At 40.6% G+C, this 6,761-nt stretch overlaps 1 pseudogene; it reads right to left on the bottom strand.

Annotated features, from left to right (window-relative positions):
* The window catches only part of LOC119309056, a 13,620-nt pseudogene that overhangs the window by 3,061 nt on the left and 3,798 nt on the right, over window positions 1-6,761 (bottom strand).

Genomic DNA, 6,761 nt, shown 5'->3' with positions numbered 1-6,761 from the left:
CAAGTTAAATATAAGAAATGGGATGAGTCAAGTCCAAATAGCACCCCAGGAAACATGTCAACCTATCCGTGTCTACAATACGTGTTTAATTCTTCTTGCACGAGTAAGAAATATAAAGAGAATAATTCTACTACTTAAAAAGACGTAAGGTTCTCTCAGACTCATCCTTCATCTAACCTTATGTATGTTTCCAACTCCCTTTTCCTCTTTTGATTTTTCCTTCCTTCTCTGATTTTTTCCTCTCAAACCCGGCTCAATTACCCCACCTCTTATTGACATGCCAAATAATGTTTTTTTGGTCAGCCAACAAATGTTTGCCAAATAAAATTCTTCTGCTACACGATCACATAAATATGGGCATGTAAATCATGAACTAAAATACAAGAATATTTATACTCTCATTCCAACACAGGGCAATTATTTAGTTGAAAAAAGGCATAGCAAAGTTTTTCTTATAAAACATAGGGCGAGTGAGAAGTTCTTATGTCATGTCAGTGAGTGAGAGCCGTCCGATTTTGATCCGATGGGGAAAAGTAGAAGTATTCAAAAGTTGATGCCCATTAAAAAAGGCTTAATCCTGACGCGATCCAATGTCATTCGAGCATTAGCAAAGCAAACACAAAATTGATTTAGTCCTTGGATTATGAGGCCAAATCTGGTGCTAAGTAAACTTTTGGGTCACGAAGTCGGGTCCAAACGATGGATCGAGAGAGGCTAATGAAAATACTCCTAGAGTTAGTTGAAGGGTGAGTCTAAAACAATCAAAAAATAGCAGGCCCACTTTCAAGCCATGTAGAGCTGCTCATCCACTTTCATTTTGGAATCTTTGTAAGATATCTTTTCCCCATATACCATGTGGTCACAATTTATGTTGATTTAATGCTGGAAAGTGAGAAAAAATTGAGAGTTGAGTTGAGTTGCAACATGGTTAAGTTTCTTAGCACCGGCTTGATTGGGACATTAGAGATTTCCAACCGATTCCCAATCAATATAGCGTCCAAAGTTTCTTGGAGCGCTCTCCAAATATTGTGAGGTTGTAAGGCAATGCACAAAGTAGATTACCCAAACTTGAGCCTTAAAAAATATTACCCATATTTCTGTGTATATAACTCTATCCTAACTCAATCACATCAAAGTAATTCAATTTTTCCATGTTTCAACATTAAACAATTCAACAACATTTCAAATCAATAGATTCACAAAAATTGAATTCAAATTTAAATGAAATGAGAAGGTCTGAATGCAACAAACAACCCGATAAAACAAATAACTGAAGACAGTAGATAATCTGATGAAGCAAATACTCCAAATTAACTAATAATCATGATTGAATGAATGTAAACACACTATCGTCCATCTAGCCGCCACTGATGCTCAATGGGATCTTCATAGAGATGGCCATGAGATCTCACTCTTCAAACATCTGGTACACCTCAACAAAAGCCTAAATGTGGTATGGGTTCCTACAAGGTTTGATAGTTTGGCCAACATAGCCATAGTCGTAGTCCAATGTGAATACCTCTCATTCTCATTGATCATGTCTAGAATCACACAACACTCCATAATCTTTCCAAGGTCTTATTCGCCCAGAAGCGAGTAAGACCTCGATCATTGCAAACTAAGCTCACAACATTCCAAATGATCCACCAATATCCTTCCTTGCTTGTTCTTGACACTTGGCAAAGTGTTTATTTTTATTACCTTTATGATTTGAAATTGTCTAGACAAATGTTGACCATGAATACTAGATGCCATCGGCAAGATAGTAGCCTTGATCATAATCATGCCCATTGACATTAATGTTGCATGTCAGAGCATCACCACTTGCTAGCGTAGCAAAAAGATGAGATGTCTGCAAGTCATTGATGCCATTGTGAGAACCATGATGCCAAAGTAGCAATGGTGAATCTACAAGTCATCAGAGGTAACCCCCTCGTAAATGATAGTTGGATCACGGTAATGTGTGGTGAATTGTCCTTGATATGTAGGGAAATTGTTCCAGCTCCAACATGTCCAGTTAATGCTTCCAACAGTACCTGGTTTGCATCTTCCTTCGCCCATTTCTAAATTAAATTCTTGACATATGTCCAATCATTGACCCTGATTGCAACATCAGAAAATTTTCTCCCACACCTATGGAGGTATCTTCGACCATTCAAAGATACCCATTCGTAAAATAGGCAAGAGTACCATCTGGAACCACCCAAAGTGTCGTGGTCACCTTCTAGGAACCAGTAAATCCCATCAACCCAATTACGTTTCTCCATTGCGTGGAGAATGTTTCATTAGCTTACTTGACTTCATCAATTTGCTAAAACAATCTATTGATATCTATAAGTGTTGCTAGAAGAGATGTAGAGGTTATATAGGATGAGCATATCATGGTCGTCGGCTCTAGTTCTGGTGATATGTCAAACGACCGAGCTATGACTATGCACAACTCGTCTTCCTCCCACTTTCCATCATCCATAGAGTAACCATAAACAAAATATCCTCATCTTCCTCATTGAATAATTGAACATCAAAATTGTCCAACGATGGTGAATCATCAAAATACCCTCTACTATGATGACCTATAGACACATAGTGAATCATATGCCATCTACACGAATCTACAAGAAGCTAGACAACTAAATACGAACAAATTTGAGGCGAATATACCTTGGGACAAGTCGTTGAACACCCTGAGTGTCGAGGCCATTGTTGGCCGAATGCAAGAGCAGATGCAAAGATAGGTTAATAAGTGGTGGGAGAAGGTTTTAGGTGGCACGCGGCAGCCGTAGTGCTCGGGGGTTAGCTCGGGTGTGTGAGATGTAGCACATGTTGAAGATAGATGGCACGAAGGATGGAATTGCGATGGCGGATGCCTGGTACGTGACTCTGGCTTCCTCAACAAGTCGGGGAACGGAGGACTCATGCTAGAGACAGGCCCACATCGCTCTCTTGTGATGTGATCATGGCGGTGGTCGGGAAAATGGTGGGAAGCTCACACGGGGGTAGCCATGGTGTGTGGTATGGCCCGAAATGGGTCATCCGTGGTGAGTGCTGTCAATAGACGCTAGTACGGAGGCTAGAGGTGGAAGGAAGCGGTCCCAAAATGTTCCTCCCACATATGCCTCGTAGTTGACGGGCACACCATACCGCTGATAGAATAGCACCAAAAAAACTGAAATAAATCAATCAAGGAAATATGCGAGCACCCGTGGCAAGTCTAGGACTTGAACCTGGGTGGATTGGGTCCCCACAAAGAATCTAACCACGTAAGGTATGCTTAATTTGCCGGTGTCAATATGGATGAAGAGAGCTCTATATTCTCTCCACCAACTAACACTTTTTGAGATGTCCACCAACCAAAATGGATGAGAAGAGCTTTGTATTCTTTCCACCAACCTCCAAATACAGAGTCCATGTGTTGTTTTTCCAGCACGCTCCAAATATTATAGGTATGGAGGGATGGTTAGGGAACCAGGTAGAGTGCGAACCAACCTGTGGTTGAATGGTTAGGAGGGCAGTGGTATCCTCAGCCCACCAGGGTTCAAGTCCTAGACTTGACATTGGTGCTCATATTTTCCTGTATTTATCTTCGCAAATGTTAACGTCCGCAAGTGTGGCACAAAGCAACACGGCCCAAACGCCTCCATTACTATTCGTTTTGCCATGTCAAAACAGATGGCATCAACAGGAATCTTTTTAGTTTTCGGCTTAAAAATGTTTTATCTCCTAATTAAAAATCTGTTTTTCACCATTAATTCTGTCTCGACGAGATCTTCAAAACTAGATCCCATGTTGATATGTTTCGACGAAATATATTTTTGCCTAAAAGTTGCCATGATGTTTACACCGTAGTTGTCATGGTGTTTACACAAAAGTTGCCATGTGGCAATTTTAGTTTATAAAGCATGGCAATTTCAGTATTTTGATCATGTCAATTCCAGTACTTTGACCATGATTTTTTTTGTATGAACCATGGCAATTTTAAGTGCATGTATCATGGCAATTTTAGTTTATGGTTCATGGCAAGTCTAGTTTCTTAATTCTCCGTTTTACAATATGTCAAAATTTACTTAAAATATAGAAGAAAATAGCTGAAATATATCATAGCAACTTGAGTGTAAACACCATGACAATTCATGTGCAATAGACATGACAACTTTTAAATCCAAAAAAAGTCGTCGAAACATCACTAGTAGAAAAAGGGCCTATTGTCCCGGTTGGTAAGGGCCTTTAGTCCCGGTTGGTGAACCGGGACTAAAGGGTTGGTACTAATGCCTCCCCCCTTTAGTCCCGGTTCAATCCAGAACCGGGACTAAAGGCCGCGGCCACGTGGAGCCTTTAACAATCCACCTTTAGTCCCGGTTTGTAACACCAACCGGGACTAATGGAAATTTTATGATTTTTTTTTGAATTTTTTTTGAAATTTTTTATTTTCAAATTTCTGAATTATTTTAACCCCTCATTAGTGAATCTCTAATCAGCACCCCTCATCACTGCTCAATTTATCCTCTTCTCTAATCACCCTCATCATTCCAAATCACCTAACTTCACGAACGGCCACTCATCCTCCCACTCACCCAGCCTGAGCACGCTTAACTTCCGGGTTCTATTCTCCCTCGTTTCCAAGTCTGCACTTGTTGTTTTCCTGACAATAGTAAGATGTTAATCCTATTAACCCTCAGGAATTTTGCTTGAGCATGAATTGACACATTTCACTGTTTGAGTTTCAAACTATTGTTTTCAAAAACAATAATTATTTAGAAAACAATAGTTATTTTGAATAATTAGTTTGACCAGGGTTTGACCATAGTTTGACCACAGTTTGACTACAGTTTGACCAAATTTGACCAAAATTCAAAATAACTGAACAAATTAGTTATTAACACTAATATTCTAGAATAATTAGTTTGACCATGGTTTGACCATGGTTTGACCACAGTTTGTCATTTTTCCGATTTTTTCCACTCTAGATATTAAAAGCCCCGTAACTTTTTTTCTGTTAGGTTTTTGAGGATTTTGAAAATGTTTAACGGGGTTCCCCCGATTAAATTTGGATGTAACTTTTCGAGTAGATGATTTTTCATATAAAAAACTTTTTCATCCGAGTTAGTATGCAAAAGTTATGCCCGTATTTACAAATTCCAGAGAGATTTTGCAAATAAAGTCGAAATTCACATTTGCAAATTTCCCCAACAACTAGACCACATATCACATGGGAAACTTATTTTCTTTTATTTTTTTGACATTTCCATCATTTTCTTTTATTTTTTTATAATTGAAAAGGCGATCCACAGGGGGGGTAGAGTTTGAAAATGGGACCTTTAGTACCGGTTCGTGGCACGAACCGGGACTAAAGGTCTCAACCCCATTAGTCCCGGTTCGTGCCTCAAACCGGGACTAAAGGTCTACTCTTTAGTCCCGGTTTGAGGCATGAACCGGGACTAATGGGCATCGCACCCTTTAGTCCCAGTTTGAGGCACAAACCGGGACTAAAGGGAACAGGTGAACCGGGACTAATGCCTTAGCCGCACGAACCGGGATAAATGCTCACATTAGTCCCGGTTCTGGATTGAACCGGGACTAATGGGCTAAACAGGCCTGGACGAAAGCCCTGTTTTCTACTAGTGCATATTGATATGAGATATAGTTTTGTAGATCTCGTCGCGATGGATTTAATGGTGAAAACGGATCTTCAATTGGATTTTTAATTTAAGAGATAAAACATTTTAAAAACCGGAAATCAAAAAAGATTTCCGCATGCATGCATCCGGTGACGTGGCGCAGTCTTATGTGGTATAAGGCCTGTGGGCAAATGTCGCTCCCACCACACATGTGGGCGTTATCAGTGTCCTTTATTTTAGGCTTTTCGGCGACGTGTGTTCAGTGGAAGAAGACATTCAGAGCGACTCCGAACATATCTATGGTGACTTTATGAATGTCAATATGATGTGTCAGCTCAGTCTCTCGAATGTACTCGTAGGGGTAGGGTGTGCGTGCGTGTGTTCATATGAGTGAGTGTATGAGCATTTGTATGAGCGTATGCGTCTGTACTTTGTTAAAGAAAGAACTTGGTAGAGTGACTTTTTAAGCACTTTAGAATGGCGGATTTTATGGAATTCAGGTGAAACTCAGGAAGGCCACCTGGAATTTCCCGCGTAGGCTATGCATATTATAAAAAAATTAAATAAACATTTAATACGAAGGTTAATCAAAGTCTTGCTTTGGCTAGGCCGACGACGGGAGTGGCCATGGGTGTCACTCCCTTCTTGAATGCATCATTGCGACTACAATTCTTCCTTCGGGTGACTTCAGGTGAAGACCTAGATCATACATGGATTATGCGGCGGCGACACTCTAGTGTCGTTACCTTCTTGAAAGCGGCACCTTGGGGTCCCCGTTTTGTCAGGCACGGCTTCACTTCGTGTTTAGCCGTTCTTCTACACAGATTGTATCACTAGTAGAAAAAGGGTCAAACGTGAAGCACATTAGTGCCGGTTTGTAAAAAAATTGGCACTAATGTGATCAATAGTGCTGGTTCGAATGGTTATGCATTAGTGCCGGTTCGTAATGAACCTTTAGTACCGGTTCGTGCCACGAACCGGTACTAAAGGGGTGGTGGCAGGCTGGCGTCAGGCCAGGGCCCCACGAGCCCCTTTAGTGATGGTTTGTGACACAAACCGGTACTAAAGGTCTAACCTATAGTACTGGTTTGTGTCACCAACCAGCACTACAGAGTCTTAACCTATAGTCCCGGTTGAAGACACAAA

This window comes from Triticum dicoccoides, chromosome 5B, assembly GCF_002162155.2.
Source record: "Triticum dicoccoides isolate Atlit2015 ecotype Zavitan chromosome 5B, WEW_v2.0, whole genome shotgun sequence".
NCBI lineage: Eukaryota > Viridiplantae > Streptophyta > Magnoliopsida > Poales > Poaceae > Triticum > Triticum dicoccoides.
This window is presented reverse-complemented; position numbering and strand designations above follow the sequence as displayed.